At 36.9% G+C, this 13160-nt stretch overlaps 1 protein-coding gene across 3 annotated transcripts in view; it reads left to right on the forward strand.

Annotated features, from left to right (window-relative positions):
* The window catches only part of KIAA0825 (KIAA0825 ortholog), a 428728-nt gene that overhangs the window by 52265 nt on the left and 363303 nt on the right, over positions 1 to 13160 (forward strand). The gene's annotated exons all lie outside the window — the stretch shown is intronic.

Raw genomic sequence — 13160 nt, forward strand, 5'->3', positions numbered from 1 at the left:
TCGTGTCTGACTCTGTGTCAGACTGGAGTGGGTTGCCATTTCCTCCTCCAATGCAGGAAAGTGAAAAGTGAAAGTGAAGTCGCTCAGTCGTGTCTGACTCTTAGTGACCCCATGGACTGCAGCCCACCAGGCTCCTCCGTCCATGGGATTTTCCAGGCAAGAGTACTGGAGTGGGGTGCCATTGCCTTCTCCCTATGTTTATTATACATGACTGTAATTCTTACACTTAAAATTCATTACTTCTAAAATGAACACTCCCTTTCCCCATACAAATTAAAAATTAGATCTTTCCTTTGATTTTTCTCTGTTGCTTAAGTGTATGGTTTATCTCCCAGTCACTTAGAGTTGAAATTTTGCTGCGAACACTGATTTCTTTCTCACCTTTACAAAGATCATTCTGGTGGGAGGATAGAAAATGTGTTAAGAGATGATGCAGAAAATAGGGAGACACTTTAGCAAACTGCTGTATTAATCCAGCTGATGGAGTTTGAATTTCCCAGGCGAATATGAGAACAGGATTGAATGCGACATATATGAAGGAAGACGAATCACCTAGCAGTGTTACTCGTGAAAGAGCATTAGAATGTGGGGGATGACTCCCACGCTTCTGAGTTGAGTGTCTAGGCTGATAGTGATGCTGTTAACTACTATAGGGACCTCGAGAAATGAAGACATCTCAGAGGGAAGATAATAGAACTTTTGGGGGCATATTGAGTTTGAGGTACCCATGCAATATCCAAGGGAGTTATCCAGTGTGGAGTTGGACACTTCAAACGGGAGCTCCAAACACAAGCAGTAGTGGGAGACATGGACGTGGATGAAATTGTTCAGTCAGAGGTCCAAGGGAAAGAGACAGAAAAGGGGACTGGTGAAGGAAACTGAGCTGTGGTGTCTGAGACCCATCTGGGGGAGAAACTGCCCCAAGAGCACTTCCTCTGGGGAAGGAGGGGCCTAGGAATTTGGGGTGTAGCAGATTGGAGAGAAGACTTACACTTGGCAACTTTGAGGTTCTATAACTGTAGGAAGAATTCAGGCCCAGTTTAGGAAATGTTCCCAGAAATATTTCACCGTTTGAAATTTTTAGATTTAAGCTTAATAAATTAAGCTTCAAAGATGTAATCATTTATGTATAGCTTTACAGGTAACATTTATTCTATTACTCCTCTACAAACTTACTATCAATATTCATTTTTACTCTGAACTTTTTGAAGTTTCACATTGTGTGTACAGGACATGTTGATTGGAATAGAGTGGATTTTTTTTAACATCTTGTAAAGAACATCAGTTTTATGGTACTTTTTTGGTGGTCTAATGGTTAAGACTCTGTGCATCCAATGTAGGAGGTGTGGGTTTGATCCCTAGCGGGGCAACAACTAAGATCCCACATGCCACACAGCATGGCCAAACGTTTAAAAAAAGATTTGGAAAAAAAAAAAAGGGAACATCAGTTTTATTGTAATTTCACACAAAGAACTATTCTAGAAATTTGACTTTGAAGTTGAGTCAATCTAAAGCAAGTTTAAAAATCTCTTTAGCCTTCATTCTTAGGATCTATTTCTCAAGGGTTTCTATGCATAAAATTTTAATGTTTTTGCATTTTATTTTTACTATTAGTTCTTACTTTTCAAAGAATGTGTTCTGTTATCTTTAGACTTTATTTAGTAATTAAATTACCTAATTTAAGTAGAGTTCTTTCTGCAATCCACACCTCCACATTGCCTCTTATATGCTCGTTTTGGTCCCTCTGTTTTGGTGTATGATTCGTCTTTTAGTAGAAAAATACTAGGTTCTTTCATCACAATTACAGTCATTGGTCTGATAATCCTATGAGTCAATCTACACGAAACAAGAAGCGCATATCAAACTCCTGGCAGGTTTAGTTAAAATTAAAATTCATGCTCAACTGTAGAGATTGTCAAGTGTGGAAATAATATTTGTCCAGCTGGACAGCTTTCTTTTGTAGTTGCTAAATGAAAGTTGAGATTCTGTCTGCTCCTTGAAAGCTTCTGTGTCATGAAGGTAATTTGGACTGTTTGTGGTTTGACAGGGATTATTAAAATCAGATGAAGTGAAGGGAAGCAAGTGTGAGAAAGCAAAATTGACACTGACACTCTCTATTATTTGCAGCTTGGATCATGATGACTATGTTGATATGATAGATTCACTGTTGAGATATGTTAAGCAGCAAATAAAGTAAAAAGCAAGTATAGTGATGGCTTCTCAGATTTAACATGAAGAAATGCAATATTTACTTTCACTGATTGCATTTTAAATAGATTTTCAGGTCATTTCATGCGAATTTGTTTATAACCAACAACACATTATCCGTCTATTGAACTGTAGAATTAGAAAGTGTACTGCAAAGGCAGTATAACAGAAAATTAAATATTAAAGACGTAGATCACATGATTAAAATAATAGAATTTTAAAACTAGAAGGGTCCTTACAGATCACTTTTATCTAATTTCCTTTTTTGGTAGATGGAAACTAGAAAGACTTTTAAGGTATCACATTTAAATGTTATTTGAAAACATAAATGAATGTAAAATCCTCGTTTTTCACCACAAATATATTTTATCTTTTCACAGTATTTTAAAAAATGATTTGAGTTGATAAAATTCATTCCAAAATAGTGTAATCCACAATTGTAGATTAACTTTTTTCTGTTTAAAGATAATACACAAATTAAGTTAGTATGGTTATAATATGGTTATAATATGTATCATCTACATTGATGGAGTAAATGCCTTCCATAAACATATTTTTCTGAAAGCATTATTTGTAGAAGGAGTTTTAGCAAAAAGCTATTTCATGGTGTTAACCAAAGACAGTTAGAAAAATATAGCTAAATTTGATGAAATTTTTGTTGTTTAGTTAGTAAGTAGTGTCCAACTCTTTTGCAATCGCATGGACTATAGTCCCCTAGACTCTTCTATCTATGGGGTTTCCCAGGCAAGAATATGGGAATGGGTTGCCATTTCCTCCTCCAGAGGATTTTCCTGACCTAGGAATCAAACTATAGTTATACATATTTATGTGTATGTACCCACACCCCTGCTGCTGCTGCTGCTGCTAAGTCGCTTCAGTCGTGTCCGACTCTGTGCGACCCCATAGACGGCAGCCCACCAGGCTCCCCCGTCTCTGGGATTCTCTAGGCAAGAACACTGGAGTGGGTTGCCATTTCCTTCTCCAATGCATGAAAGTGAAAAGTGAAAGTGAAGTCGCTCAGTCGTGTCCGACTCTTAGCGACTTCATGGACTTCAGCCTACCAGGCTCCTCCGTCCATGGGATTCTCCAGGCAATAGTACTGGAGTGAGTTGCCATTGCCTTCTCCTACATACACATAAATATATATAACTAAAATCTTCAGTGGTATTTAGGCAAGGTAGTGAATGGATCGAATTGGTTTGTAACGTGAGAAGTCTAATGCCCGTATGCACTGTAGATATCATCCTGGTGATAGTTCTAACTTTGACTACCTGGAGTTCGCACAGTTAAAGTCTGCCCCCATTTCAGACATGAACAGGTGAGGTCTGCACTGGATTTACCTACTCTTCCTGGCTGATAGAAATTCAGGGACTCCTACAGGTTCAATAATTCATTTGAGTGACTTACAGAACTCAGGAAGTACCGTACTTATGATTACAGTTTTATTAAAAAGGATAAAAGTCAATAATAGCCAAATGGAAGAGATGCATAGGATGAGGTAATGAAGAGGGTAGGAGCAGCAAAAACCAAATACGAATTTCTTATTATACCCCAAGATGTGAGTTTGGAGACCAGATAGTGTTCCAGATTTAGGACGCTGGTACAGAAAGAAGGCAAAGTTACATTTAAAAGCAGTGGTGACCATTTAAGATATTAGCAAGAGAAAGGGTCAAAGCACTTGATGACCATTTAAAATAGAGGTCAGCAAACATTTTCTATTAAAGGCCAGATAGTAAATATTTTTTAGGGTTTGTGGATGACATATGGCCACCCTAGCATATTCTTTTTTTGGTTTTAATTTTTACAACATGTTAGAAATATAAAAGCCAGTCTCAGCTTTCAGGCCATAGGAAAGACAGACCATGCCATAGTTTTCTGACACAATACTAGGCATGGGAGAGGGAGATTAGATAGGTGGTAACTCTATAACATAGGAAGAAAAGTCATTTTAAGGGAAAGATTTTGAATTAAATTTTAGACCTATTGAGTTTGAGAGATTTTGAATCAGCAAAATGCATTGTCTAGTTTAAGTACTTGGAAATGTGTGTGACCATTTTGGAGAGTTAGCGACATACACTTGAAATTTTCACCATCAAGATAACAGATGAAAGAGGTTATGAAAAGCATGCCGAGTAAGAAGATAACCGGTAATTCCAACATGAGATGGATAAGAGAAGCGTAAGACAAAGTTCTGTATTCCTCTTTCCAGTTCAGGCAAGGGAAATAAGAAGAGTTGAGAAGACTATAAAAGGAAACTAACAGGAGATTTTTGAGGTATGAGGAGAAAAATCCAATGAACAAAAATAAAACAAAATTGCTTAAATTAAAATAAATCTACAACAGTTAAATTACATAAAAAGAGGTAATTGCTTTGATGAAAATGCTCAAGCAAAGTGTTTAGAATGAGAAGCAGGTCTAGAGAGAAACCTGTGGTGAATATCAGTGTTCAATGTCAGAGATGAGAGAGGAGCCAATCAAGATGTTTATTTGTTTAAATAAAAACTACTCTTGTTAATTTATACAAACAAAAAGAAGTGGCTGTTGTAAGCCACTGTAAGCAGGGAACGGATTTATCGTGTGTATCTCACAGAACCAAAAAGAAACTGTTTGAGCAATCAGTGAGTCAGAGGAGAAAAGGAACTGGGCAATTACAGGGGCCTCGGCCAAAAGAATCCATTTACCTATGTACCCTCTCTTGGGAGGCTGGAAGTAATGTGATTGGTTTACTACCAGTGATTCCCTGTTCCTGCCTTCATTCCAGATATCATAATTCATTTAGTATGCACCTGATGGTTCAGCTTGCGTCAGATTTCTATCCCTGAATCAATCAGTTATGACCAGGAAAGCTGGGTCCTCTAGCATAGAAATGCACCATCATTGTATATCTGATAGTATATATGAGATAAAAAACAGAAATGTGAGCTGGCCAGCTACAGAAGTGAGGACTCCTTCGAGGAGCCTCTGAATAAACGGTGTAAGAGACTAGAAGGGAACTGCTAAGTCGCTTCAGTCGTGTCCGACTCTGTGTGACCCCATAGACGGCAGCCCACGAGGCTTCCCCGTCCCTGGGATTCTCCAGGCAAGAACACTGGAGTGGGTTACCATTTCCTTCTCCAATGCATGAAAGCGAAAAGTGAAAGGGAAGTCTCTCAGTTGTGTCCGACTGTAGCGACCCCATGGACTGCAGCCTACCAGGCTCCTCCGTCCATGGGATTTTCCAGGCAAAAGTACTGGAGTGGGGTGCCATTGCCTTCTCTGAGAAGGGAACTAGGAAGGCATAATACTTAGGAAAATTGACAAGAGAGAAGACAACTTTAAGAAAGAATAGCTGTCAGTACCAAGGAGTGCAGAGACTGAGTAAGATAGGGACTGAAAAATATTTTGTCAATTTCCGTATAAAGCCAGAAGTAGAAACCAGATTGCTCTGGGTCAAGAAGTGAGGGATAAAAACATAAGATTAAGAAATATGGGCTGCTATTTTGAGATGTCAGGCTATAAAAGGAAGGGGATATAAGGAGGGTTTTGTTGGTTTGAAACTTGAACATGTTTACAGTCAGCTGAAAGCAATATTGATGATGGTAGGAGTAGTTGATGGTAATTGATGGTGCAAAGCCCCAAAAGTGTTAAAAGGGTATTTTAATGGATGAGTTTATTTATCAGATTGATTTAATTAATTATATTACCAAAATTTAAGTGAGTAGTATCACATTAATTTAACTAATCAATAATATTAACAATTTAGGTTGGGGCTGTTGGTCGGGGGCGGCCGCGCAGCGCGAGCAGGCAGCTCCAGGGCGGGCGCGCGCAGGGATGCTCCGGGGGGCGGCGGCAGCGGCTGTGTGGGCTGAGGCGGCAAGGATAGCGTGGGCTCCCGGGCCTTTCCCCTGAGTCGGCCGCTCGGACTGCGCCGCCCAGGCCCTTTCAGCCTCCGCCCCTTCAGCCTCCGGGCCGGGCCCTATAAAAAAAAAAAAAAAATAATAATATTAACAGTTTAGGATAAATTCTTCAATTTCTAACTTGTTTAGAAGCATCCACTTCAATACAAAATGCATGCTAAGTTCAAAGCATTCTTGCATAATTATTAAAATAGTTTCTTAAAAATATAATTTGACATCTCATAAATTGCTTATTATCTCCATTTGCTACATAACATGCCTGCTTTTTTAAAAGTGCTTCAATAACTTAAACTTTCTAAGGCAGATGTACTGTTTTCCAAATTACTAAGGTTTTACTGTACTTGAAAATTCATAAGTTAATCATAACCCCATAATTTGTGACATTATTTAGTTCTAATCGCAAAATATATAATTTTATGACTTTTAAATCATGTGAAATATGAATTCTAAGCTACAAAAATTGCTTAAATTAAATTCATTTTCAATTATCTTGATTTTACTGTAGTATTAAAGCAAGAGATGCTTAGGATTGCATGTTTAAAATTATAAAGAGTTCTTAAAATGAAAATATTTTCTGGAAAGAGAGGTGCACTAAAAAATAAAGCAATGTCAATTTGGTGAGTAAAGCATATGACAATTAATTCTGTTTGCTTGTCAAGTTACAATAGTGTATTCTGACTGATCCTGTCAATTTCTACTTCATACATACACATACATAAATTACTAATAGAGGAGTTACAATGAAGTATTTTATATATTTTATCAAAGGGGATTTTAATAGCTGTAATATGTTAATATGAGTACTTACTGGATGTATATCAATATTCTAGCTCATATAATTATGATAATCAGAACTTCCACAATAATTAGTAGAAAGCACAGCAGTCTGGGGAAAAGCTATATATAGCTGAGAGTTGCAAAAATAAATTGAAGAAGATAACAAGTTCATTTTTTCCTGTTATAAGACTTTAATGTATAAGGTATTTGAAATGATTATCAGCAAAAGGAGATCCATTTGAGTTGTTTCTCAGTCTTTGGGGAGGCCAAAACAGTAAAATTTCAACTCTCAATAATTGATGAAAAGAAATACATTTTTGGCAACTCTGAAATATCATAGGGAAAGATCTAGCCTTAAGAAAATAGAACAAAAAATTGGAAATTACATAGGCTTCATAATGAATGAAATTTATAATTGTTCTATGGAAAGCTGTTAAATATATATGGCAAGTCTACATGTGTAAGATAAAAAGGTATGATTTTATACAGAGAGTTTAAAACATTGTGAATTAATGACAGCCTTTGAAGCAGTCTGAATCCCAGCTTTGCCACTTCCTATATAAGTGATCTCAGGCAAGTCACCAACCTCTCTGTGCCCCAGTTTCTACATCTTTATTATATAGATTATAATAGAACCTGGGCTTCCCTGATGGCTCAGTGGTAAAGAATCTTCCTTCCAGTGCAGAAGATGTGAGTTCAATCCCTGGGTCGCGATATAGGGAGTGCCCTGGAGAAGGAAATGGCAACCCATTCAGTATTCTTGCCTGGGAAATCCCATGGACAGAGGAGCCTTTATAGTCCATGAGGTTGCAATAGAGTTCAATACGACTTAGTGACCAAACAGCAAGTATAATATTACCTGTTACATGGGATTAAAGTCTTAGTCACTCATTCGTGTCTGACTCTTTGTGACCCCCATAGACTGTAGACTGTCAGGCTCCTCTGTCCATGGGGATTCTCCAGGCAAGAATACTGAAGTGGGTTGCCATTTCCTTCTCCAAGGGATCTTCCTGACCCAGGGATCAAACCCAGGTCTCCTGCATTGCAAGGAGACTCCTTACTGTCTGAGCCACCCAGGGAAGTCACATAGGATTAAGACAAGAATTAAATGAGTAATTAGGACAGTGCATGGCCCATATAAATGCTACATAAGTTAGTTGTTATTATCTTTAATATATTTAGTCATTATACCTTTAATCCATGTCCCAATAAATGAGTTCACTGAACTACATAAAATTGTCAAGATTTAGTAAAAGTTAAAATTTTAATTATATAATGTTGGCAGTATTTTGTAAATGATACAGGAAGACTACTTTCTGACTAGATAAGAATGGAAAAGTGAAAATGAACAAGGCCAGAAGAAAAGGCTGGTTCAGATTTAAGGATGATGGCCTGGTCAAAGTTTATTTTCACTTTGCTTCTTTATCAAATGAGCAAATTTAAGCCAAACAAGAATATAGTATAATAGAAAAAATACCAAGGATACATGATGGCCATAAAGATATGATCCCTAATGTCTCCTTTTTCCTTGTGGAGGCATAACGCCCATAAGTCAGTTGGTCTCAGACATCTTTTGTTGTGTAAAGACTGTGTCAGTTCAGAGGAACCCAGAAACGGGCTGATTGCTTTTTTAGAATATTTTAGGGAGCTGCAGGTTCTGAAATGGAACATTGGTACAGGGCATCTGCCTGTTACGGTGAAAGAAGGTCTTGCTGCTCACATTTCCTTTTTTCACATAATATTTCTTGCTAAGCTATAAATTCTGCTTTAGCTTTTCATGTAGTAGTCCTGGGGAAAGGGAAGAATTAAAACTAGCTCTGAGAGTCTGGGATACAGAAAAAAATGACGGTATTGATGAATGAATGAAATAGTCCATGGGAAGAGTTAATTTGAGGGGTTCAGAAATATATCCTTATCCTACCATTTTTTAGAATACAGCAAATTTATGGCTGGAAGAAACCTCAGAGCCTAATAAATCCATTTACCTCATTTTATGAATGAGGAGCCTAAACTCCATCCCTCTGGAAAGACTTAATGATTCACTCAAAGTCACAGAGGCATTGGCTGACCAGGATCAGAAGTCAAGTCTATTGATTCCTTGTCAGTGATGTTTAGAGTTAAATGGTGTTTTATTACAGAACAACATTTTCAAACGTGTTGTTATATGTGGTACATATAATTATTTTTAATTGATCAAGATATCCCACTTCCTTACTGTGCTATTTAACTGTGTTTGTTTTAGGCTAGATCATAATATTGAATGGTAAGGCTTCACGTGAGCTAGAGCAGGTGGATATACTAACTCCACAGTCTGTCCGTAGAAACGAAAGCCATGTGACTCTGCTCCCTGGGGTTTCTCACAAGAGAAGAAATCACATGATCCAGATGTTTCCTTTACTAACTAAATTTCAGTGTGAATTTCTTCCCAAGGGTTGGTTTTTCTCTTTCACTCCTTTTTGATCGTGTAGATCTTAAAGAGAATGGCAATCAGGATCTTTATTATTGAAGAAACCATAAAAGATAAAATAAGAACTCTAACCATTTTATGTGTTTAGATAAAGAAGACTCCTTAGGATAGAAAGGTATCATTTTAAAATATGTTAAAGGACAAGTGAGAGTCCAAAATTACTTTTGTGTGCTTTCTTTTGATCACAATAAGGTATCGTTAGTTTTATTGTTTTACTGTAATGTCTTCTGGCTGTGCTTATAATATTTTCATACTTTATTATAGTCACTGTTCTTAGAAATTTTTAACTCAACTGTTTTAATTTGCCTACGGCTGAAATTTGACCTACAGATATTTGGCTTAGATATAATTCATCAAACATAACTCATCTTTAAAAGGCAATAATTAATATTATATCAGGTGCTAATACTTGTTTGAAATATTAGACTTCTTTTAATCTTATACATAAAGTGATCAGACACATTATAGGAGAATGAACATTTAAAAAGTGTTATTGAATGGAGATTTCAAAAACAAAGTTATTGTACTTTAAAAAGTTATCATCCCACCTTTAGTTAATCATAGATTAGGGTAAGAGACTTCATTCATTGTGTAAAATTACCTTTGTGTCCCTAATGACAATTTGTAGGAACATAAAGTGAAAGTGAACTCACTCAGTCAGTCGTGTCTGACTCTTTGCAGCCCCATGGACTGTAGTTTACCAGGCTCTTCCGTCCATGGGATTTTCCAGGCAAGAGTATTGGAGTGGATTGCCATTTCCTTCTCCAGGGGATCTTCCCGACCCAGGAATCAAACCTGGGCCTCCTACATTGTGGGCAGACACTTTACCGTCTGAGCCACCAGGGAAGTCTCATAAACAGAACATAACAGGAACATAAACAGAATATAAACCTATATATTGATCTATAACTTCATAACCCTTTCCTTTTTCCCCTTAGATTTTTTTTTAAAGGTAATTCTATCTTTTTGAAGTACCACTGAAGTATTTCCCAAATTACATTGGTCCCTCAATAGTTGACCTTCCTACTGTTGAGGTAATAGTTATCTTTTACTTAGAATATAGCAGCGGGTTTTTCTACTGGCTCCCTTTCTTACCATCTTATTACTGTTCCTTGAGAGGAAGAGGCTGTTCAATCACTATCTCTCTGCTCCTTCTTGCACAGTGTCAGATGCAGTGTATGCCCACAGACTACACGTGAGGAAATGGGAAGTTTGGTGTCTTTGCTCATACTCCTTCATTGCTTGTTTCTTTCTCATCACAGTCCCGTAGTCATCATTGCCATCCTAATAGGAAAACTTCTAAACCCAGACTTTCGAGTGTCAGCTGCCTGTGCTGTCCCTCCTTTATTTATTTCTCAAGTTGGTCCTATTCATTTAGGTTAATTTTCTCATTAGTTATAGTTTGCCCATCAAGTTTTCATTTATCCAATCACACAGCATCTTGAGTGTTACTGCCTCTGTAAAGGTGACTCTTGATTCTCTTGTCCTTCATCACCTTGACACCTTAGCATACATACATCACACCTGTCTGTCTGTCGTATGACATTCTGAACCCTCCTCATTCTGGTACCGCATCACTGTTATCAGATGGCATTCCTTTCTAATGTCATTCCTTTATAAAGAAAGTCTTTGTATATACTGATTAACTTTTCCACTGAGATTAAATAGGGAAAATCATGCAACCACATAGATGGGAATCCTTCAGAATCCTGGTCACCAACCTCATTTGAATGATTGATGTGTTTCAGAACATTATAGTTTTACTCCAGAGCTGATTTCACTGAAGGACAGAGCATACATATTCAATGCTGAAATCATACAAAGCAAGAGATTTTCTTTTAACAAGCATTTGTAAGCACAAATACAACAAAACAATACAAAAATTTTGATGAAATGGTCCTAGTCAAGAGATACTGAGCAATTAAGTAAGGTTTGAATCAGATTTTGAAAGAAATGATAATTATGAATGGCAGGAGACAAGTGTTAAGATTGGGAGATATTTCAAATGAAGACATACAGGAAATGTAAAATAAGAGATTGGATACCTCCTGAGAGCAAGACTTACTTTTTTTAACCATTTTCCTAATTATATATAAAATGATAATTACTTATTGCAAAACAAAGGAAAATGCTAAATAGGGACAAGAAAATAAAAATCAACCATAGTCTATCCAGTCGTCTAAGGATAACCATTTTAACATTTTGACTAATATCATTTCTATATTCTACAATGTTTTATATGCAGTAGTAACCAGTTGATTTCTCAACAGACCAGCAATCTCAAGTTTTAAAAGCAAACAGGTCTGGGTTCCAACCCTCCTGCTATCACTGGGTAGGTGTGTAACATGGATCTCTTTGGATTCCCTCCCCATAAATGAGGATAATAACTATTTTTAGAGTTATTATGGAGATTAAGGAAGGTGACAGAGAAGGCAATGGCCCCCCCACTCCAGCACTCTTGCCTAGAAAATCCCATGGATGGAGGAGCCTGGTGGGCTGCAGTCCATGGGGTCGCACAGAGTCGGACATGACTGAAGTGACTTAGCACAGCATAGCATAGCAAGGAAGGTGGTGTAAATAAAGTCCCTTATATGTAGTAGACATACAGTATAGTATATCTGTACAGTAGATATACAGCAAATTATATTACTAGTTTGCTATTATTTTTAAGCTAACTTCATCACATATTTTCTTTAGTTTTATGTGGAATCTGAAGTAATGAGTCTTTACAATATTGACAAATTGGAGCAACTCTGAACAGCATATTTATAACTTGTTTTATTACAGAGAAGCTGACTACAAACAAAATATTTACCAAGTCTGAGTTCTCTACAAGAACTTTAATCAGCCGTTCAAGTCTTTCCATTACAAAAGTGGAATTTCCTTTTCTTGGCAACACTTTTTGAATAACTCATCATCTGAAAAATTGAATTACCTAAAAATATTTTAAAATATACAAATACTGAATTCATTGTTAGTAATACTGGCTGTTGGATGTAAAAATGACTGTTGGGGGCTTCTCAGGGGGCTCAGTGGTAAAGAATCCATCTGCCAAAGCAGGAGACCCAGGAGATGTGGGTTTGATCCTGGGTTGGGAAGATTCCCTGGAGTAGGAGATAGCAACCCACTCCAGTATTCTTTCCTGGAAAATTCCATGGACAGAGGAGCTTGGTGGAATATAGTCCACAGGGTCACAAAGAGTTGGAGATGACTGAGTGACTGGACATACAAGCACACACATTCTGGTAATAGTTGAGCTACTAGGAAGACAGGAAGATATCAAACTCATTGGTATATGGAAATACTGAGGTTTTGTTGTCCTAAAGCATAACTTCTGGTGGACATAGCATTATCTACCACTTAGCTTATAGTTTTGGAGATTTTTTTTTTTTGCCTGATTTCAAATTAATGTTAATTATGGCATATTATATACCTATAATATAATTTGTTTTCAAATAAAAATTAAACCTTTTACTGCAAAATATTTTAAGATAGGAGAATCCAAGTGTATGAGGATTTTTGATATTTTAAAATGGTATATCCATGGTTATTCTGTATTGGGAACTAATTGAGTTTCAAATGATAAGTCTTGTGATGCTATGGACTTTTATATTGAAATGTTTTTGTTAAATGTTTTTCTCTTAAATTCTCTGAAGAAAAATAAAAGCTTTATTCCAAAACTACTTCTCTGAAGTGCAGGATAAGAACCGATAAGAAATCTTTAGCTGTTTCATTGTATGAGAAGAAATTACTTGCATTTATTAATAATTAAATTTTCGAAGCATCTACCCTTGCTCACAGTGGTCTCTGAG

This window comes from Bos indicus x Bos taurus, chromosome 7 (genome assembly GCF_003369695.1).
Source record: "Bos indicus x Bos taurus breed Angus x Brahman F1 hybrid chromosome 7, Bos_hybrid_MaternalHap_v2.0, whole genome shotgun sequence".
Taxonomy (NCBI): Eukaryota; Metazoa; Chordata; class Mammalia; order Artiodactyla; family Bovidae; genus Bos; species Bos indicus x Bos taurus.